This window comes from Pollicipes pollicipes, unplaced genomic scaffold (genome assembly GCF_011947565.3).
Source record: "Pollicipes pollicipes isolate AB1234 unplaced genomic scaffold, Ppol_2.1 Scaffold_4295;HRSCAF=5057_pilon_pilon_pilon, whole genome shotgun sequence".
Classification (NCBI taxonomy): domain Eukaryota; kingdom Metazoa; phylum Arthropoda; class Thecostraca; order Pollicipedomorpha; family Pollicipedidae; genus Pollicipes; species Pollicipes pollicipes.
In genome coordinates, this window is record NW_023596461.1 from 24,465,864 (window position 1) to 24,489,529 (window position 23,666).

At 54.6% G+C, this 23,666-nt stretch overlaps 1 pseudogene; it reads right to left on the bottom strand.

Annotated features, from left to right (window-relative positions):
- Positions 1-4,282: 4,282 nt before the first annotated feature.
- Positions 4,283-21,777, bottom strand: LOC119097331 (endochitinase-like; annotated as a pseudogene).
- Between the last annotated feature and the right edge of the window lie 1,889 nt (positions 21,778-23,666).

Genomic DNA, 23,666 nt, shown 5'->3' on the forward strand with positions numbered 1-23,666 from the left:
AGCGGCATACCACACATACACATATGTGGGTGCAAAGTGCTCGTGCCCGCGCACAAAAACGACACAAGCGTGTATATCTAGGCGCGCGCGCACTGAAGCAAGCAGGCAGTGAACGAAGCGATGCCACAGCGACATGAAATCGTCCACTGATGTTCTTTTGTGTAATGACCGATCCGCGAAATGCAGCGCACACACAGCGCACGTGCATGGGACAAAGGCGATCAGATGAATCAGCCGTTGCGGGCCACAAGCCACAGACAGCCTTCCTCCTCGCACCGATGAATGGCGTGCTCTTGATCCGCGTGCCGAGCTTCGGGCGCGGCGTCACGTGATTAGAAAGCCGCTACTGGAAGCCCGCGCCGCCCCCGCTCACGAGGTGCGGTTCAACGCGCCGTGTAATGACCACCTGCGCGCACGGCCGGCACGTGTGTGGAGCGTCGGGCGTCGGCCGGCTGCGGCCGGCGCACGCGGCGGCACGCAGCGTCGCGGCAGCGCTGTTGCTGGCCGGCGCAGGCACGACGCCGACTTTACTTGCGCGTTCATATCGTCCCGACAGCTTTGACGGCTTTGTGCCATAACAAGACTTAACACCTGAACCCATGCCCCACAAGGGGGTCTCAGAGATTGTCACAAATCGGCTCGCGTTTTTCCAGAATAGCTTCTGAACGGGTTTGGGTATGGTAAGGCACTTTTTCATTACTGAGTTTTTATTATTTTTATACGTGTAAGAGCTTGACATTTTTGGCCTTGAAGATTCGTGATCTATGACAGATTTCGAAAGTTTGGCAACATTTTGCTCAAAAGTGGCATGATGTTTATCAATCGCCGGAAATACACCCTAAAGAGGTTTCCAAGAGTGTCATATATGTAAATAAATATCTATAAATCATTCTGAAGTGCATACTATGGCAGCTTTCGCAATGACAGGTCATCAAGGTCAAAAAGGTAAAAATTTCTGCTCTGTGATTAAATTTAACCCCTTGAAGATCATAGGTTAAAACTTAAATGGCATATACCTTACAGCTTTTGAGCGGCCTTACAGGGCTGTTTTCACCATTGATACGGCTTGTGTAGTTCTTGACATAGTTCGGCCTGTCAATGCAGTAATAGCCTTCCCTCAGTTGACCTGACATGTCGTATCGCAGGTCAGGTGTGTCGATGTCCATTAATGCCCATCTTAAAGCCCTCCAAGAGTTGTTTGATACTGCCGTCCGCATGTCACAGCACGCTTAGCTTTTGAAATGATGGAAAGGCTTTAACCAGCAATGCGTTGTATAGCGCTAATATTGTGTCAGTGTATGTGCTACAGGGCAGTCAGTTAAGTGCTATTTTGATTACTATGACCTGCCTCGACCTGTCAATGGTCACATTTACCATCCTTTTATCACATCTGTACGAGGCACTGTGACGAGGTCTTTCCATCCTCGTGTCCACCATACCTCTGACTTTTCTAGTTTTCGATATCTTGCTGGGGCTTTGAGCCGTACATAAAACTGTCGCCGGACAAGGGTTAAATGCTGCATTCCAAGACTTAAGGCTGAACAGGTGGGTCCTAGTGCGTCAAATCAGGTTTTGTTACATTCTGTGCATATCCGGCTAATGGCATTACTGGCTCTTCATTCGAAGCTCTAGTTCATTTGAAAGCCAAATGGCGAGGACTCTTAACCTTGTCTCGATTTCTCCTCACCCATTACTTGCTCTTTACTTACTCTTTTCTCCATTGGTGTCTATTTCTCAAAATGATTGGGGGGGAGGGAGGCCAGAATGTTAGAAGTCACCAGTTTCAGTGCACGCATTAACCAACGCAATCAGTGCACGCATTAACCCTGCCTATAAAGCTTTGGAGTAATGCATTCCTGGCATGTCGCGGAAACGCACCGAAACTTTCAGCAGCCTCCGGGACATCCACTGGGTGGTTTGACAATACAAAATGTCTCTAGCTGTTCTGCTTTCCGGTAGTACCGCACTTCCTGGAACAATGCATGGTAAATCCTCTGGTGGTGAGGGTGGTAGGGCGGAGTCGCATGCCACATTTCAATATAACGTTGTAGGAACAGACGAACCGATTGAAAGTAGCTTTCCTCGTCTTATGTCCAATAGATAGTAGCTTTGTTAAGTGAAATTCGCATTTGTATGTGATTTCAATTTTGGGATTTGATCACCCTTTTCAACACTGTTCAGTCTCAAAGAGCATCCCACTGCACTTATTACACATCACATGTGACAACGTCAGTTGGAAGCGAAAACGAAAGGGAAATGGTGTAATGTTTCAGAATTGAGGAGACTGCCATGATGACATCACACATAAATCAGGCGAATTATTTCCTGTTTGTGGCCTGGCCATCCAGGATCGCACGCGGCCCCGCAGCTAAGCGGTGGTCGGCAGCCGACGGACCAGCTGACCACGTGCGGCGGGCAGGACAACGCTACGTTTATTGAGCCCTTACATCATAAATATTTACTCAAAACACAAAAATGCATACCAATATTCCTTATTTCAAACAGGGAACCCAGATGAAGAAAACTCCTTCTGATGCATCGCATGGCGTCGTAAACAGCAGGCCTAAGGAAAGCGCTCCACCTCTATGTGAGGATTTGAGCTATGTAGCCATCTTGAAAATCCTTCGGTGCTGGTCACAGCTCTGTTCCTCTTAAGACAACAGCCCCTCTAGCTGCTGAGCTCATTTGGTGCTGGTCACAGCTCTGCTCTTCTTAAGACCTCAGTCCCTCTAGCTGCTGAGCTCATTCGGTGCTGGTCACAGCTCTGTTCTTCTTAAGAACTCAGTCCCTCTACTTTCTGAGCTCATTCGGTGCTGGTCTAGCTCTGTTCTTCTTAAGAACTCCGTCCCTCTAGCTTCTGAGCTCATTCGGTGCTCGTCACAGCTCTGTTCCTCTTAAGACCTCAGTCCCTCTAGCTTCTGAGCTACACACTCAACACATCTTCTGGCGAATGTGTGTTGAGTATTTTGGGAACACTATGTCAAGGTTTCCAAGGCATCTATGACGCTGCAGTAGCGTTATTCATATTCTGCCATTCCATTGGCCATGCGGCGACCAATGCCAAGAAAGATATAATTGCCGAGTTGTTCCTATCTGGTGTTCGTGAGCTCGATTTCCAGATACCACGGCCGTCAAATGGCTCTCGATCAATGTTGTGCAAGGGATGATGACGCAATCAAATAATAACATATTGAAGAGCATATTTACTGAACAGAAAAAGCGCATTGTCTAGAGCCGCCATTTCCAGTTAAAGGTATGTCAATAGTTATAAGTCAGCTAAGTTAATCAAATCTGATACTTGCTTAATATCTTCAAAAGTGAAACACTCCCTTAAAAATGCCATTTTTGAGAAAAGCGCCTTAGACCTGACCCAGTGGGATCAATTATTCACCTAGCAGCGCATAAACCATAATTATCAACCGTAAAATCCGTTTTTATCAGCTTGGAAATGGCAGTGGGTCGCATCGGCCCAGTCCTTCCTCATTATGGGAAACGGTGAATACTTGTGGTCAAATCCAGACGTTAAAAAGTGGAAGCAACGCAGTCGCAGATCATCCCAGCACGATAAGGAATGCAGTTTGTGCAACAAAAAAAAGGAAAAAAGACTGTGGCTGCTGTCCCTCCTTTCCTGGAAACCCAAAGCGACGTTGGGTCTCACGGTGCCTTGCTACCCTCCTGTGACGTCACATCGGCGTCAGCGATGAGAAGCCAGGCAAGTGCAACCTGCATACATGCTCGTGTTAGTCTGCCTAAGGTGCACTAAAATGGTCCTGTTCTTGAGAGTGGTCGGAAAGAAACTGCTGTCGCTGTTGAAACCTCGTCGAACTCATCAGCTCCGACGGAGATTAAATCGCTGAATAAATATGGGCCATTGCCTTTTATGTATTGGAGTCGTACTTTTCACCGAACGGCATTGCATTGTGGGTTTTGAATAACGGTCTGATCCTTTTAACTCTGACGAGAGCTGTAATTGGACTAAGAAAATTAGTGAATACTTAAGCATCGGACATCATCAGGTTTTCCACAGCAGCACCGAGTCTTCCATCTCTGGAAAATTTGATCAGTTTTTCACCACTAATGTACACAACATATCGAGATCAAAGTATTTACACAGCCATTTTGATGGGAGCATATCTCACTTGCACAAAAGCACAGACGACCCCTGTCCGACTCTCACTGGCCTTGGGTGGCACGGACACTGTTCTCACTGCTTCTTCTTGTCCTTGGCCTGCTTCAGGGTGTTGGCTGAGGATCTGCTGCAGGCGCCTCACCTCCTCGGGCTTCACCTTGGGCTGCTCAGTAGGCTGCGCTGAGGCCGCCGCTTCGCCTCGGGGGCCGCCGTTTTGGCCTCGGGGGTCGCTGCAGGTGACACCACCTTCGGCGACGCCGTCCACGCCTGCAAAGGGGCGCGAGAGATGTGACGGGGAGAACGGGTACACTCGGAGAACTGGATCACGTGTGGACGCGCTGGTCACATGAACAACGGTGACATTATTTGTTGGTGATAATTCAAATGGAAGTTGCCGGAAGGGAGCATTTTCTACCGTGACAGGGAATAAATTTTATGTGAACTGAGCCATGAGTGACACATTTTTGAACGGACAAACACTACCTGGCTGGAAATGCGACTCAGAGAAATCTGCTCCAGCGATTTGTGCTTTTTAAACATATGTATCCTGGAGCAAGAAACATAATAACTAGCTCCTCGGCCTCGCCTTCCAATGCCGCAGTGACAGAGGGCATCGGGTTGGGTGCGGCGATTCTCCCACACCGCCCCAACCCGCAACCCACAACGGCCTCTGCCATGGGGCCGCGGATTCTGACCTGATTAGAGGGCATGGTGCAGTTGGCCGGGTGCACCTCTGCCGGCCAGTTACACTCGATGCGCTTCTGGTCCCAGATCAGGCCCTTCGGGGCACGTCTTCAGCTCCGGCACGCCCCGCCACGCACCAGTAGTACTGGTCACAGCGCGCCGCCGGCAGGTAGTCGTAGCCCATCGAACAGTTGGCGCCCGGCGGCGGCGGGTGGCAGCGTCGGCGTCGGACGGGTGGTGTGGGGAGGGTAACCAAGTGTGCTGTCGGAGGTACGGAGTACGAGGTCACTGGGACGGGCTGTCGCCAGAGGTACCACGTGTGCTGTCGGAGGTACGGAGTACAAGATCATTGGGACGGGGTGTCGCCAGGTGTACCACGTGTGCTGTCGGAGGTACGGAGTACGATATCACTGGGACGGGGTGTCGCCAGGTGTACCACGTGTGCTGTCGGAGGTACGGTAGTACGATATCACTGGGACGGGGTGGTCGCCAGGTGTACCACGTGTGTGCTGTCGGAGGTACGGAGCAACGAGATCACTGGGACGGGGTGTCGCCAGTGGTATCACTTGTGCTGTCGGAGGTACGGAGTTCGAGGTCACTGGGACGGGGTGTCGGTAGGGGTAACACTTGTGCTGTCGGAGGTACAGTAGTACGAGGTCACCTGGACGAAGGGTGTGACATTATGGAACAGAGGGTATGACCAGGGGGCTCAAAATGCCTGTTTAAAGGTACAGCATACAGAGGGCCATTTAGCATGGCGACGAAAAAATAAGCAACGTTTCACGGTACATGCCTACCAGTGTTACCTGCACGAGGAACAATATCCCTATGCCTGTTTGAGGCACCGATCAGTGCTCGCACTGGGGGCCTACCTTGGTGGTGGGAGGCGTGGTCGGCGTCGGTGGTACAATGTAGTCCTTGAGCTCGTCGTGGATGACGCGCATCACAGGGTTGGCACCGTGACCGCACATGTTCCCGAAGTCGTCCATGTCGGTCGACCAGACCATGCCGCCGCCATACCCGTTGGCCTTGATGAAGTCGGTCTTGAACTTGATGCTGTGCGGGTCCTCGTAGCCCCCCACTGGTCATCTACGGCACGGAGCAATGCACTCAACGATTGAGGATCGACCGACCCAGCACGCGAGCATCGGCTGGAGGTCAGGGTTGACCATCGGGTTGGAAGTCAGGGTTGGCCATCGGCTGGAGGTCAGGCTTAACCATCGGGTGGAAGCCAGGGTTGACCATCGGCTGGAGGTCAGGCTTAACCATCGGGTGGAAAGTCAGGGTTGGCCATCGGCTGGAGGTCAGGCTTAACCATCGGGTGGAAGTCAGGGTTGACATCGGCTGGAGGTCAGAGTTTGACCATCGGGTGGAAGTCAGGGTTGACCATGGCTCCTCCTTCGAGGATAGTTGTGGGGTGATCCGGCCATACGCATGCGTGGCTTGTAAGTGACGAGTGGGCTGTTGTGACAATAGAACAGCTCATGCCGGTTGTAAGATTGTCGAATGCAGCATACGGTGAAATAATTACTGAAGCTGTATACAGTATGCCCGACAGCCGTCCTACCCGCCAGCTGCCGTCCCGATCACTCGGGTGGTTGAAGTGCCTGCCCTCTGATCCTGCCGTTCGTTGCCAGGTGTGGTTCGAGTCGCTTCTTTTTGCGCTCGCTATCGCGTTCGCTATTTGCTCTTGACTGGGATAGCTTGCGATCGGGAGCAACGGCCGCGCTGAAGGTCAGGTGACGTCCGAGGGCTGGGCGGACCGTGTCGAGCATTGCGGTGCGTCACACTTTCGCCACATTTTTGGTGGCGAAAAAGTTCTGACTTGTTTGAAAATTACGACTTTTCTAGTCAAGGTCAAGGCCAATATTCACGGTGCAACTAGATCAGTAATTTCGGTATGGTGGTGTTCGTCTGCGATTTGGGCTCAATCGGTCGTGCAGGTATGCGAATAAAGGGCGCATATCGAGTGAGAGACTTACGCTGTATCTACACAAAGCACCTGCAAACGTATATTGGCTTAAATCATCTATCTCCTCGCCGTAGTCGTCTGAGGTCTGGAGCCTTCAGTACAAGTCCGAGTCCACGCCTGCCACGCTGTATTAGCTAAAGTCCGTAAGCTCTATAGCGCACGGGTTCAGGTTCAAGCCATGGCCTTTTGGCTCAGGATACCTGTCCGTCAGTTCCGCAAGAGATAAGTCAGGGTCCCCGAGTCCAACAACTGTGTATGCGATCGGACAGGACAGCAAATCATCCGGGACAGGACACAGCTCACCGTTGATACGATCGTCATCCATCCGATCTCAGCGACCCTTTGTCATGCAATCGTTATGCATTCCATGCACCGTTTTACGGCTGACCACGTTTTTTTCGCTAGGTCAAGGTCGCGTTTTTTATTCCTCACGAGAGTTGTCAAGCAATGTCTTCGGTGGTGAATCTTCCCATAGGAAATACTGCGCGTTGTGTTTATGATATCCATTTTGTTTGGATAGGAACTTTCGATTAGAGTCCGAGTGACGGAGTTTGGTCCAAGTCTGCTTCACATTCATTAATGCTTAAGCGTGAGTTCCAGACCAGGCTAACACGTGTTCATTCGTGGAAATGTAGTCCGATTCAGCCTTGAAATGAATCAAGGTCGAGTTTCGACTCGAGCCCGGGAGCCCACCAAGGCGCTTCCCAAATTATCCAAACAAGATGCTTCCCAAGCTAGCCCAACAAGATGCCATGAACATTGCAACATCATCACATCGGTACAAAAACTGAAAATGTTATGGGACACTCAGCATAAGAAGTAATATAAGCTGACATCTGTGCCAAGCCATAGCCAGCATAGATATTGAACAGCGGCGATAAGGAAGCTCATCAGTCATAAAACTTAAGTTCGAATACAGTACGAGCGCGATGTTTGTTCGGTCGTGGGGCTTGAATCCTCTTGAGGGTGGAGCTGAAGTTGACCATATCACTCAAGCTGTTTGTTTAAGCAAAAGATTGCTGCCACGAGATTGACTTCTTGGCAGCTTTACTCGGAGCAAGTGCAGATAACGAGTAGACATCACTGTTTAGGCCAATGTAAAGCAAATGTGAAAACATTGTGTGTAATGTGGATGTCGTAAATCGCATTACCCCTCTATCACGCATTATGCCATCGCCACCGAAGACATGGACATTTCTGTGGCCATACGAATCACTTCAACGCCCCAAGTAAAAAAAGACCAAGTCTTCTTACCTTGTAGGCGTACGGACACTTGCCGATGTCATCGAACTCCTGTCCCCAGCTGTCCACGATGGAGCAGATCTGGTGAATACGCAACCGTCATTCGGTTAGTCCCCGCATCAGAAAAAGGGTTACGAAGACTCCAGTGCGTCCAGCAAATACAGCATGGTTCAGCAGGCTTGGCACAGGTTCGCAGCAGCCTCGTAAACAACTTTCTGAACGCTAGCGAACATCGCCAACTGGGAACAGCGCGCAAAAGGGCATTGGTTCCGATGCTGCAACCGTCGACACAGAAGCCGCTCCTGGTTACCTCGTAGTAGGCGAGCGTGCCGGTGGCGTTAGTGTAGGGTCCTGGCGCTCCGCCGCCGATCCATTTCTTGATGTAGGCGCCCTCGTCGTGGCTCTTGGGGTCGGTGAGTGTGTAGGTGCGGCCGGTAGACGGCCAGGCCGACCAGGAGCTTGTCTTGCGGGCAGCCGTGGCGCACCCACACCTTCATGCCGTCCTCCTGCGAACATCCGGAGAACCACGTCAGGCCCCGGTTACGGCGCACTGAAATGACGGGGCCGCAGTCAGGTCACAGGTCATGATCAGATAACAACCAGGTCACAGGTCACGGCCAGACCACAGCAAGGTCACAGGCCACGGCCAGAAAGCAGCCAGGTGTTTGCGGTGAGGTGGCTGCCCCTTTCATCCCCAGCTGTTCGATGTCAGGGCACCAACGCCCACGCCCCGGACTACACACCAGATACACGTGCGGCACTGTTGGAGCACAGGAGCCCACACGCCTCCCTCCCCCCCCCCCCCCCCCCCCAGACCTCAGCGGCTCGCGGCCGGCCCGCCGCCGACTCACCACGTGAGTTTCTCGTAGCTCCACTGGTCGAGCCCGGGCCGCTTGTGCAGCGGCGTTGTGCACGTCGGCGTAGCCCACCCAGTTGCCGCGCAGGTCGTACGTCCATGCCGTGCACGGCCGTGATGACCGAGCACCAGCGCCGGCACGTCGTAGCCGTCGCCGATGCGGAACTCCACCACGCCCACGGCCATGGTCAGCTCCCAGGCGGGGTTCTCGGCGTCGAACGCCGCCCGCATTCTTGCATCTGTCGGAGCGCGGCGTCGGCTACAGCGCTGCACAAGGTGACATCCCCGTTTGTTTTAGGGAACGCGACGCGCCGAACGTAGGCGCTTAGGGGTCCGGTGTAGAAAAACGTACAGCTGTGCACACTATGCTTGCGCTGAAGTACGCTGAAGAATACGCCGTACACTGAAGTGCCGTACCGAGCAGTGAAGCGATCACTGCGCCCGAAAATAATGGAGCAGTTAAGGTTTACCAGTGATACGCGCCACAAAAACACGAGCGCAAAACTTTTTGTACGTTAGGATTTGTTTTGTGTTGCAGAGATTACTGAATTCCCCGATGGTCTGTGGAGCATACAATGCATCAAGATGGGGGAGAGGATTCCTTCTCCGCGCGCGGCAACTTACCAAATTTGACGAAAGTTGACCTTGTCCGCGTATGCGCCGCTCGATCGGCCGCTCCCCGGGTACTCCCCAGTCCACGTCCAGGCCGTCAAAGTTGTACTTCTTGATGAACGCTGCGACACAACGATCACATCATTAGGAAAATTACTGAACAAAGTGTTTATCTAAAAACTTAACGTGTTTTAAAAAATTTAACGTGTTTAAAAACTTTGACGTGTTTAACTGAACTGGATTTTGCTGGCATAAGCCTTTTTCTGACGTGCACAAGTGTGTCGCAGTTCTTCCGTCGCTCAACCGCGTCCAATTTTTACGACTGACCTGAGTGGCTTGGGCCTTCTCCCTGGACCAGCCCAGTCGCTAGCGCGACACAGGCCATTCATACGTACCGACCATGCTCTTGATGTAGGACTGGCGGCGGCCGGGGTCCAGACCACGAGCTCCGAGTACTTCTTGCCGCCCTCGCCCCAGCCGCCCATGGCCACCGTGGTGACCAGGCCCGGTAGCGCTTCTTCAGGTCGGTGAACCGCCGGAACGCGCCGTCCTCGCCCGTGTCGCTGCTGCCGGCCAGAAGACGCGGCTCGGTCAGGGCTGAGCTGAACCCAGACCAGGGCAGGCCAGGGGACTGCCACCGCCAGAGACGCGGCTCGGTCGGGGCTGGACTGGTCCGAGCCCAGGGCAGGCTAGGGGACTGCCACCGCCAGAGACGCGGCTCGGTCGGGGCTGGACTGGTCCGAGCCCAGGGAGGGCCAGGGGACTGCCACCGCCAGAAGGGCAGCAGGAGAGGCACACTGACCGCTAGCCGGGCTCGAGGTGAACAGTGAGGTCGTCTCAGCAACCATTGGCAGCGGTCATATCGTTTGAACACTGCCACAGCAACTCTCGGGCACTAGAACAGCTACCCGACTACCTTAGAGATGGAGCCACCCGGACCAGACTGGGACTTTGATTCAAACTGGACCGGTTGTCTTTCATGACACCTCCATCGTCAGTTCCCTTAAGATGTACCCATTCGCCACCCTGGACAGTCGGAGCATACTACAGCTGCAGCACGCAGCCCGGCGCGTGATGGGCGGAACTGATTGGCGGAACTGCCTTCATGACTGGGCGTGGCCGGACCCGCGAAGCCAGCCGACGTCGTGGTGCACTCACGTCCGGATCCAGGATGAGCACCTCCCACGTGACGTTACTGACGCCGACGAAGGCGTAGATGAGGTGGGTGCAGAGGTCGGCCGGGATGTCCTCCACGTCATAGCTGCCGGCGCCCACCCGCGAGTACGCCCAGCTGGCGAAGTAGCAGGTGCGCCGTCCCTGGCGGTCCGCGGTCCGGATCGGCCACACTGGCGTGCAGGGTCAGGGAGCCGGGTCACACGCGGTCTTTATTGGCCACACTGGCGTGCAGGGTCAGGGAGCCGGGTCACACGCGGTCTTTATTGGCCACTGGCGTGCAGGTCAGGGAACCGGGTCACACGCGGTCTTTATTGGCCACACTGGCGTGCAGGGTCAGGGAGCCGGGTCACACGCGGTCTTTATTGGCCACACTGGCGTGCAGGGTCAGGGAGCCGGGTCACACGCGGTCTTTATTGGCCACACTGGCGTGCAGGGTCAGTGAGCCTCACACGCGGTCTTTATCACTGTGGGTCAGGAGCCGGGTCACACGCGGCCTTTATTGGCCACACTGGCGTGCATGGTCAGGGAGCCGGGTCACACGCGGTCTTTATCGGCCACACTGGCGTGCAGGGTCAGTGAGCCGGGCCACACGCAGTCTTTTCCAAGTAAGAGTATACCGATGATTATAAACGGGCTTGTTTCGTCATAGGTGACATCTGCTTCAACATCCTCAGATGTGGAACATTTCGTTCAACTGTTACATAGTCACACACGGAGGAAGATGGATCGGACCTGTCAGAGTTTGGTGCGTTCCTGGGTGTTGGAAAGAGGCATGAGGATAGGTCTCCAGCACATCATGCCAGATGTGGTCACACATGCCCCGGTGCCATGATAGTCGTAAGCGTCTCCACATCCAAACAAAACCAGGCCCAGTGAAGTCTCCCACGGTGGAAACTGAGCCCGAACTGTCTGGCATGAGCCGAACGCCCTGGTCTTTCCGGCGGTCATCCACAGCCCTCCCGCCGCTTCCACTGAGCGCAATTCATGCGGGGGGGTAGTGTCCGGGGCTGGCATCGATGACACTCAGACAGCTCAATCTCACTTCCTGCAGTAACGCTTCTTCAGGGAGGGTCAGGGTGGCTTTCTCAGACGGATCCCCGTGCCCACCCAGCGAGGCCGATCGCTTACCTCCCCCCGGTGTTCTGCACCCTGGGCTGGGCAGCCAGGGCGGCGCCACACTTCCCAGCAGCAACAGCAGCAGCAGCGCCACAGAGACTGGCTGGCCGGAGTCGTGCCTGTTCGGCCGGTCGGCACACCACTTACGAGCGGTCCCGAGGAGGGGGGAGGGGGGAGGCCGACACGGCCCGCAGCACTACCGGAACGGGGACGGGGGCGGAGCGGCACGGACCCGAGGCACAGCAGCTGGCCACCGACAGTCCGTGAACGTCCTCAAGCTCAGCACTGGAAACACTTGGCACTTTGGCCTCGAAATTCATGGCAGGAAAAGCGCAATGTGCGACGCAAGATTTGGCGGGAAGAGCGGATTAGTTGTGTCAAGCATGTTCTGCAGTACAGAACGACCCACTCGTCACACACTATCCTCATCGAGCCCTTTCAATTATTCCTGTGATCCTGCTGAGAGTACAAGACTACGTTTGCCGTGGATGACAGCACGCAATGATCGCTCACTACAATGAGTGCGACTGAATTGTGAAGTACGAATGAAATTTATCACCCCATCTCATCAGCGGCAGCGTTACCAATATACTTACATGATTACTTGCGGGTACGCACAGACGGGCCACTCAGCTACACGTGCGGCCCCATGGCAGCGCTGACCGGCCTTGCTGATCTGAGGACGCGTCCACATTGTCTTACCTGCGGTCCTGGCACTGTATGAGCTTCATCGGGTGCGAGGCTTTAAAAAGACATCCGATAATGGCCTGAGCCGGGTCGCCTTATCACCCGAGTGCCAGCGGCTATCTGCACGGGGATTAGACCGCTGCGATAAACGCATCTTCACTTTGTGACCGAGCAGGACCGATCCAGGACACCGCGTCCTCAGACCTGTCTCTTAGTCACCACCCTCTCCCTCCAAAAACGCACATACCTTGAACCTGTATTTCCCTGCTCACCAGCTCATCGGGGTTGCGAGCAAACAACGCATGACGACGGGCAGATACGGCCATTACGGCTGCCTCGACCAGCTGCTTGTGCTATCATGCCGAAGACATGATGTGCGTGTTAAGCACAGACTATTTATTCGAAGACGAGAAATGCGACTACATGACTGCAAGCTACTTCCACAATACTGGCTTTCTGACGACTTCCCCTTTCTTCAAGTAGGTAGCTATGTTTAAACTAGAAAATTGCAAGCACCTACATGGAAGGCATTGCATCTTGACCACTAGTACGGCTTTTCAACAAACCACCACAGTGTGGCCAACAACCACACAAGTAGATCACCGCACGTCTATGCTTTGATACGAGAAAGCTTCAAGCCGTTCAGAACGGACAAAGCTTAACTATTGCCAGCTCGCTAGTGAACCGACAGGAATACACATAACGAAGCATACGCTGGCTGCCTAGCCGTGGCTATCAACGTACTCAACGTGGCTTCTCTATACGCAAATAGCAGCCAGGCAATGCAGTAGTTGGCTGAAAATATAAACAGTTAATCGCTACCATGGGCGCATAGTTTCGCTGTCTAAGCAATGGGTTTCGGTCACACATCATCAGCTCCGCCTGATTATTGCACGATTTCTCTCTAGTCCCAACGATAGCCCATGCTTTCACACAGCGCAACATAGCTCAGCGCGTGCCGCCCAGTCCGGCGTCTACTTGATGTCGCAGAGCAGCGCCACGCCGCGCAGCGGTCCAGTGGGTGGCGTTCAGGTCCGTCTCGAAGTCGATGCTACCGATGTAGGTGCGGTCGGGTGCGGCACGGCTTGCGGTACACCGGGGCACTCGTAGAGGCGCGGGTCCTTGCCGCCCGTCGACGAGATGGCGTAGATGTAGACGGTCGGCATGGGCTCGTACAGCACCTGCCGGCGGACGGGGCGGCGGAGCTGAGGCCTGACCGCAGCTGAGCCCGTCACCGAAGCCCGGCAGCCGGCTCTCAGCACGGACCGGGACCCGGCAAAGCTTAGCGGCTGCAGCAGGGGTAAGTGAGAGATATATGCAAATACCAACCAGATACAGCTAGGTTTTTAGTGGCGGACTAAGTTTGGCAGATCAGGACGGATTGACAGGACAGCTTCATCGTTTTAAAGGCAGAAGTGGTCCCGATACTCAGTCATTTTCTGCGGCCCTGGTGACCACCTGAGGTGCTTGCCAACAGATTGTTTCGCACAAATAAGCCGCACGCAGAGAAAGCTGTACAAATAACATGCACATACATAAGTCGATAGAGCACTCCGATACGTGCCCGCATATCAAGCAGGCCTTGTGATCCCAGACAATGTGAAGTGTTTGTGAGCTCTCGACGAGCACACGTGACCAGAGCCGCACTGTGAGCCCGTGCCAAAGGAATCGCGCAGCCGAGTCCGAAGGATTACGTGTAAACATCAAGCTGTGGGTATGGTGAGGTGAGTCGGAATGTCCAGAAGGTTCAACATAGCCGAACACTACGCGTCCAGCTACGGGGCGATGTGTAGTAGTGACACAGACAGTTATCTAGGAAGCCGCTGAGCATGGCCTATCTGTATCGTATATTAATGTTCTTTGCTTGATGGCCTGTTTATTCAAGATCGCACAGCATGAGGCGTCACGTGTCGGTCGTAAAGGCAAGTGTAATCCATTTTGGGAAACACAGCCCCAGAAAGGCCTTCCAGGCCGAAATCAGCGATTACCTATGATGACGTCGTAGATGAGTTCCAGCACTTGTAAGGAAGACATCGGAGAATGCACTCAAACACGGTCATGAAAAACCATTGCCCCCATATCAGCTTCGAGAGCATCAACCGCAAATTTCCTATCATAAGTGGAGGGACGAATGACTGTAATCCAACTGGCTGTACTGCCGCGGCGTCTGAGCGGCGTCAGTGCCCACTCGGTCTGAGAGGATGGATTTCCACACTGAACCAGAGATGCTCCTCGCTATCGCTCTCTTGGCAGCATACCAGCGTGCCCTTATGGCGGCACTTGCACCTGCGCTGGGTGCTTGATACCCGATAGGGTTGGGATCAAGAGGATGTGGTGGCGACGGTCAGTCTGATCTCATCTCGTACTTAGGTCGGAGTCGCCAGCTATCGCAAAAAGTACAATGAGCAGCCTAGCTGGCAGATCAAGCTATCCAGACACGGACAAACAACATACTCAAGAAGCATTGCGTCACCAGAAGCTTCACGTGGAAACGCATGAATTGACGGAGCTCAATTTTCAGGATCGTTTCTGGGGACCAGCCATCAGAGTGCATGCAATTCTGCACCATACCCATGATAAATACTGTCATTTTAGTTTCAGGATATCATGAAAAGGTACTCTATCTACGCACGGAACCCAGGGCGGCTGTGAGGATAGATATCTTATTCTATTCATCCCGCAATGGTAGCTTAGATCCTTACCGAAGTTACCAGTTCAAAAGGGGATCGAACTCAAGAAAACCAGCGCCGCTGCGCTAGTCTAATGCGACACCGTGACCTAGGACCTGCGTGGTCCATGACCCAGAGCCTGCTTGAACCGCGACACAGGGCCACGTGACCCGTGACCACTGGCCAAGGGCCCGCGCGGCCCATGACCCAGGACCCGCGTGACCCGTGACCCAGGACCAGGGTGGCCCGTAACTCATGACCCGCGTGACCCATGACCCGCGTGACCCAGGTCCCACGTGATCCGTGACCCACGACACGGGAAAATTCCCCAGTCACGATGAGAGCGAACAGCAAGCAGGCGGCAGCCGGAGAACGACGCGTTTGCGGCAGCGGCACATCTTTAATTGGAAGGGCGAGTCACGACACACTTTGCTCCGTGAATTGTTTGAAACTCCGTGAACTCGTGAAAAAAAAATCGCTCCTGGCCGCTGCGTCAGCACACACCCAGCACACGTAGCCCGCATTACAGATTACCACTGCAAACCCGGCAACGGACCCACCTTGGGCTTGACTCAACCAGTTTGCCGTCTTGCGGTCGAACGCGGCCCCCTCCAGGAAGAGGCCGTACACGTAGACGCCCTCCGGCGGCGGCTCGTCAATCTCCTCGTACGTGAAGCTCGTCACCGTGTTCTGCATGACCACCGAGTCCAGCGCCCAGCCGCGGTGCGCCCTGGTGATCTCCTGCGGCCAACAGGTCACGGGTGGTGATGATCAAAGATCTGGAGCTTAAACAGGGTGATCTTCCCAGGCTCGTTGATCGGGATGCGGAGACATTTCGTAGTTGTTAGATTTACATTTACCTTTGAGGGACAACTCTGAGCTGGGATTTTGCTTGGAGGAGTGTTGGAAGCAGAGTCACGCCGAGTATAACTCGTGGCGTGGACATTGACCCAGCTGCTGCAATACAGCAATCCCATGTCGGCGGACAATTTCATGGGACATTTTATGGGACAGCGCATTGTCACAACACAGCTTCTCCCGTGTGTCAGCCTGACTCTCGCGGCCAAATGCCAACTGACATCAGACGTGAATCGCGTCCGTGTTGTTTGTGGGATGCGAGCCGCACGCTTGCCACACGGTAGAAATAACGAGTCCCGCGCTACCCCCACTGAGCTACCGGGCAGGCATGAGTCAGGTGTGCCGAGGAGGGACGCGGCACAGGGAGCACGTTGCACCCCACATAAGACGTCAGAACAACGTCACGGGGGGTGACGTCACGCAAAAAGGCCAAAATCCTCTCCAGAGATTTGGCCCACAGCTGAATGGTATCCACGCTGGTCCCCAGTGTGGCTGCCACGGCACGCCACGCTGGGTGTCACCGACCTGTCACATGGCCGTCACCGACCTGTCTCATGGCCGTCACCGACCTGTCACATGGCCGTCACCGACCTGTCACATGGCCGTCACCGACCTGTCTCATGGCCGTCACCGACCTGTCACAAGGCCGTCACCGACCTGTCATATGACCGTCACCGACCTGTCACATGGCCGTCACCGACATGTCACATGGCCGTCACCGACCTGTCATATGGCCGTCACCGACCTGTCATATGGCCGTCACCGACCTGTCTCATGGCCGTCACCTAGCTGTCTCATCGCCGTCACCGACCTGTCATACAGCCGCAACCGACCTGTCACATGGCTGTCACCGACCTGTCACATGGCCCTCACCGACCTGCCCCATGGCAGTCACCGACCTGTCACATGGCTGTCACCGACCTGTCACATGGACGTCACCGACCTGTCACATGGCTGTCACCGACCTGTCCCAGGGTCGTCACCGACCTGTCTCATGGCCGCCACCGACCTGTCACATGGCTGCCACCAACCTGTCTCATAGCCGTCAGGAAACCCTGCGGGTTGAAGAAGCCCGTCATCCAGAACGCCTTGGGCCTGTCACCGAACAGCCAGACCTTGAACTGGCTGTCTCTCTCCAGCAGCTCGGTGAACCAGAAGCCCAGGGTGCTGGAGTCCCACGAGATCTGAAACGGAATTCGTTGGGGGTGAAAGACGGAAAGCTGTGCGAATACGTGTCAGCATGTCAGGCGACCGCGTCAGATGTCAAAATAACAATGCATCATCTCTGACGGTACGCAACTAAACACAACAAAAGGGGGCCTACTGACAGGGATTATAACCACACGAACATCACGAAAACATCAAATGAAAGCCCCAACTCAGCCCTCAGGAGCCATCGCTCGTGACCTGGACCACCGGCGGCTGGCGGACGTCACCTTATGCCACTTGGAGGGCACCCTGGCATCATACATGGCGTCCAGAGCCTCCCTCAGCGACTGGGACATGATGATGGTGCCCTCGATGGCCAGGCGCAGGTCCAGGACGGTCCGGCGCACTGCCGATATCACCTGGCGAATGGTGCAGGGTCAGTGGAACGTAGTCACAAGAGCTTAGTCCCAATGAGTTGTGAACAATCACCAGCGAGGCTCGATGAAAGTGGCCTTCTCGTCCATAATGGGGCCTCTGAATAGAGCAGGTGCCTCCTAACCCAAAGCAGGAGCCTCCCAGCTTGTGACGGGCGGCCTCTCGAGCCAGCGAAGGGCCCTTTTTCTTGAAAACAAGGTCTACTTATCTAGAGCATGGGCTATCTCATTCGTAAAGGTGGCCTCTGGATACCGAAAACGGACCTCTTAATGTAGAAAAGGGTTTTCTGAGTCCAATTTATTGCTCTCTAGTTCACTTATGGGGCCTTCTGACCTAGACTTTGATAATCTATGAATATCCACAATGCCTGTAGTTTTGGGAGAAAAAGAGTCTAACAAAATTCGAGGGCAAAAACATACTCTTAGCCCCCAGCTTGCCGCCAAGGAGGTAAGTGCCCCCGCTGCCCCCCCCCCCCCCCCCCTGCTGCGCCGCTCCTAGCTGCAGGCGACCCTTCTCGAAGGTGACAAAGGCCGCGCTCTGTCAGCTCATCGAAAACCCTAATTCATGGGTCGGGTCGGGTCTGTATCATGTTGCGTACATTGGAAATTGCACTCCCTTTGGGAGACCCCATTTTGCCCCGGAGGCCCCCTGAAAAATCTTGCCCCTACCTTAAAATCCGTAGCGCCATCCCGTCCTGGAGTAGGTGCCACAAAGAGTTCCTTGAATGGTGGCCAAGTGTAACCGGCACATAACACAACTCTGCTTTGTGTGGTGACCCTTTCGAATCCATGCCTTCGCTAACGTGACCAGTCGCTTTAAAGCTACGAACAGTAAAATCCGGAAAATTTTCCACCTTTTACGAGAGCACGCAATGCTGTCTAAAGTGACAGATGTGCACTGAGACTACTTGCATATTGTCGTAATACTTTGGTTTCAAGTCCAAAATTTGTTTTTAAAAATAGTTCCTGTTCTCAATTTTGTAATTCGTAAATCATTGTTCGTCATTTTGTAATTCGTCGGTTTCGCCGATTAAAGTTTATCGGACCTAATCTGACTCTTAGCCCACCATTCTTCAAGCAATAACACTGATGAATCAATGCGTGGATCTGTGAACTTAAGCCTGTTGACTGATTGATCAAACCATCTGGTGTCAGTGACCAGCGGGTCTGGCCAGTGTCTGGGTACGTCAGCCCATGTTTTGACATCCTTCACATGGCGACAAGGGACACCTCCCGCGCCGAGAATCACCTCACTCATGCACGACGCGCCAGGTACCTTACTATTGACGCGCCATCACACGACAATACTGGGTACATATTGTGTGACATGCCGCAGCGCTGTCGCGGAAGCTCGGTGTCGCGCATGTCCCGGAGCTCAGTGTCGCGCATCCCGGGGCTCAGTGTGGCGCGTCCCGGAATTCAGTCTCACACGCCCCCGGAGCTGACTGTCGCGCGTCCCGGAGCTGACTGTCGCGCGTCCCGGAACTCAGTGTCGCGGCGTTCCGGAGCTCAGTGTCGAACGTCCCGGAACTCAGTGTCGAACGCCCCGGAACTCAGTGTGAACGCCCCGGGACTCAGTGTCACGCATCCCGGAGTTCAGCGTCGTGCGTCCCACAGCTCATTGTCGCGCGTCCCGGAGCTCAGCGTCGCGCGTCTCAGAGCTCGGTGTCGGGCGTCCCGGAGCTCCGTGTCGCGCGTCCCGGGACTGTGTCGCGCGTCCTGAAACTGTGCCGCGCGTCCCGGAGCTCCGTGTCGCGCGTCCTGAAACTGTGCCGCCGTCCCGGAGCTCCGTGTCGCGCGTCCCGGGACTGTGTCCTCGCGTCCGGAGCTCAGTGGCGTACGTCCCGGAACTGGTGGGCGGTTAAGAAGCGCCGACGGTCTCGGCTACACAAGCCGGCCTCGGACTTTACCACTGCAAACACGTACCACATGACTGGCGTGACCAAACAGCCACTTCGAAGCGGACGGGCGCCCCGGTAAATGCGCCACAGATGACTCTCGTTGCAGAGTGGACTCTGATATCACGTATCTAGATGCCGATATACTCTGCCCAAAGTAGTACATTCGAACCGAACTGCCTTGATATAACACTGGTCTGGTCATGTCGCATGTGCTGTTTATGCAAGGATGTTAATTTCAGATGAGTTAGATGACATGCTTACAGTCCACAGAGCGCAGACCATCAGTGCAAGTGCACGCGGCGCGAGCCCTCCCCTCCACGTGATCAGCAAGCTCCCCCATTATCACGCTGCTGCGCCCGACTCACCTGCTGTATTCGATCGATTTCCTGGCGCAGGAAGAATGGTCATGGGCAGGAGCGCTCCCAGCGCCTGCAGTCTCTCTCGGACCTGCAGCGAGGCTAGACTGTGAAGCCGTTCAGGCCAGACCGGGCGGTGGCGCCGCCCGCCCAGCGAACATCGGCACCGCGAGCCATTCTGGTCCGTTAGGAGAAGTACAGCCAGCTCGATCTGCAACCTCGCTGGTAACACACGACATAACCGGTGAGCACTATGTCTTTGGTAATGTTCAAGTACTTATGGAACGCAGAATTTATTTCTGACAGAAATGAGAATGATCCAAAATAAACTGCATTGTATGGGTAGTGCGGCGAGACAAGTTTTGCATAGCTAGGACTCCGAATTTGCCTGTAAGGCGCACGTGTGCGGCTATCTTCTCCATAATCCTGCACAGCACCTCCGGGTTAAGTTCATGGATGACTTTTCGGGTCTGGACCTTTAACTGCATGTCCGATCCTTCTTACCAGCCATTTACATGAAGTATCTGTTTGATCAGACCCGTATGTCCTCTGTTGGTCGGAACTAGGGAGTGCAGGGTGGGATCATCTCTTGGGGTACAAACTGCGCGCTGGTCTCCTCAACAGGTGCAGCGTTCCCACGCATGTAATGTACTGGCGAGATATGACCGGAAGATACATCGCCCATCACCGTAATGGGTAACAAAAGGTACAAAAACCACCCATATCCTTTTGACAGTACATTGGCCCATCCACATTACTTCTGCTGGGTGATCACCGGCTGGGTGCTCGTCCACGTGATCACCATCATCGCTATCATCCACGTGGGCTGATGGCGCGCCTCAATGGCGGCTTGCGTGGGTACGTGCTTCCTCCATTGGGTCCTACACCAAGGAGGATATCTCTTCCAGAGTGTGCAAAATCCCTGCCCACACATTTGAGAGCCAGGAGAGGTGAAGTAAAGCTCGCCGTCCATCACGATGTCTTTGGTTTGTCTACTTGGACATCGACCGTCGGAACAAGTTACGGATACGGGTCTTCTGACAACTTCTTTGATCTACAGAAACTGGTGTTGTCTTTGCTCGCTTTCTGTACTTGAATCCCTCTTTACTAGTATTTTCTTGACAAATCACCGCAATACGTGAAAATGCTTGTGCTGGCATACGCAAGCAGCGGGCAGGCGTACTGTTCTTCATAGCAAGAGGGCAAAGAGATGACAGAGTCTTGCTCTCACACAACTTGTCTAAAATTTATTCGCAGTCACATATGGCAAAAATCCTCATCTCACAGTGCATACAGTTTACAACTTTGCCTTGGTAGGTCAAACTTGTCTAAAAACATAGACACTCACCCGTTACAAGCGTCCGTGATGTGTTACCCTTATGGATGCCTTCAACTCGAGTAACCACATTTATTTTGTTTGGCGCCCTCCCCAGCTATCTGACCCCTCCCGAGGTTTTGCCACCCACCTCCAGTCCGTTGACCTCCAAGGTTTGGCCGCCCACCCCCAGCCTGTCTGACCTCCGAGGTTTGGCCGCCCACCTCCAGTCTGTCTGACCCTGCGAGGTTTGATTGCCCACCCCAGCCTGTCTGACCTCCGAAGTTTGGCCGCCCACCCCCAGCCTGTCTGACCTCCGACGTTTGGCCGCCCACTTCCAGTCTATCTGACCCTGCGAGGTTTGATCGCCCACCCCCAGTCTGTCTGACCTCCGAGGTTTGGCCGCCCACCTCCAGTCTGTCTAACCTCCGAGGTTTGGCCGCCCACCTCCAGCCTGTCTGACCTCCGAGGTTTGGCCCCTACCCCCATCTGTCTGACCCTGCGAGATTTGATCGCCCAATCCCAGTCTATCTGAACCCCGGAAGGCTTGAGCCCACGCCGACAGTCTGAGACAACACTGACCTCGAAGCTGACGTAGTCGGCTGGCAGCTTGGCCAGCATGTCCTGGCAGAGCCGGTTGACCACGGCCTCCTGGTCTCACCGCCCATGCTACCGCCCTCCTTCGCTGGATGCTCAGAATCGGTCCAGAATACTCTTAGCTGTGTTGATCTGGTAATGTGACAATAGAGCACACCGATCACATGTCGTTTCTTTCTAAATGCGTCCTAACTTGTTCCAATGCAAACGTTTCTATTTAGTGGATTCGCTCACATTGTAGACAAACATTGAAACTTCACACCATTTACAAGGGGAATTCCTTGAACTGACAATGGTAATGCTAGCGCTGTACCCCTTTTGAATGGAGTGCGGAGAGAGGGGTTGATATAATCAAACGAGAGGAAGCATGCCGTACCAATTGAGGAACCTCGCTCGTCTTGCGTGACCCACATTCCTCATTGACCATTGCCCGCGTCGGGCAAGCTCAGTGCAGTGCTCGGTGCAGTGCTCGGTGACGGCATGCTGGAAGGCGTCGGAAACTTGATCAGGCGTTGCAGTGCACATAACTTGAAACTTCTCAATTCAATGCAGTACTCTGCGCCATTCTTCGGTCGCTTTGGTGCGGTGCAGGCTCCAGCTTCATGCCTTGGTGGCGTAGATCGCGGCTAGGTACTCTGCCGATGCTTTGGTGCAGTGCTGACGCTGGGAGCCTCATCCTTTAGAACACCGTGGTCATTGCTAGTGACCACAAGTGGTGATAAGTGTCACTCCCCTCCCTCGCGGCCCAGCCTGGGCCTTGGGCGAGGGGACTGGGCGTTGGAAACGCAGGGGGAGGGAAGAGGGGGGGGGGGGGGGGGCGTCCGTCCGGCGCCGGGCACTGACGTGATGTCGGCGTTGGCGGCAGACCAAACAGCTGCGGCGTGTCGGAGTCTGGCAGGCCGGCGATGTACTCCTGGTACTGGTGCAGGCCCGCCCGCTCGGCACCCGGTAGTCCTGGTAGAAGGCGAAGTTGGGCCGCACCAGCCGCTCCGAGAACCACAGTGCGTGAAGTGACCAGCAGCCGCTTGTCAAAGTCGTCGGTTGACGCGGCCGCCGTATTGAACCTCGCCCAGCATGTAACAGATGGTCGGCCAGGAAACGCCTGACCGGCACCGGGGTCAGGCGGAGGCAGCATCACTGCAACCCACCAGCATGTAACAGATGGTCGGCCAGGAGGCGTCCTGACCGGCAGCGAGGTTCGGCGGAGGCCGCACCACTGCATCCCACCCAGCTTGTAGCAGATAGTCGGCCGGGTGACGCCCTGACTGGCAGCGAGGATCGGGCATGGCCTTTGAATATCGACATGTCCCAGAACCCCAGTCGCTAGCGCGTAGGGGCAATATACAGACCCGCGAGTGCTAAAACCAGAAGAGAGGGAGAGGGAGAGGGAGAGGGAGAGGGAGAGGGAGAGGGGAGGGAGAGGGAGAGGGAGAGGGGAGGGAGAGGGAGAGGGAGAGGGAGAGGGAGAGGAGAGATAGAAGAGAGAGAGAGAGAGAGGAGAGAGAGAGGAGAGAGAGAGAGGAGATGAGAGAGAGAGAGAGAGAGGAAGGAGGAGAGAGAGAGAGAGAGAGAGGAGAGAGAGACGGAGAGAGGAGAGGAGAGAGGGAGAGAGAGGAGAGAGGAGAGAGAGGAGAGAGAGAGAGAGAGAGGAGGAGAGAGGAGAGAGAGGAGAGGAGAGAGAGGAGAGAGGGAGAGGAGAGAGGGAGAGAGAGGGAGAGAGAGTGAGAGAGGAGAGAGAGGAGAGGGGAGAGCGAGGAGAGAGAGAGAGAGAGAGAGGGAGAGAGAGAGAGAGAGCGAGAGAGAGAGAGAGAGAGGAGGAGTGAGAGAGGAGAGCGAGAGAGAGAGAGAGAGAGAGAGAGGAGAGAGAGAGAGAGAGGAGAGAGAGGAGAGCCGTGCGACAGTGGTAGCGACGC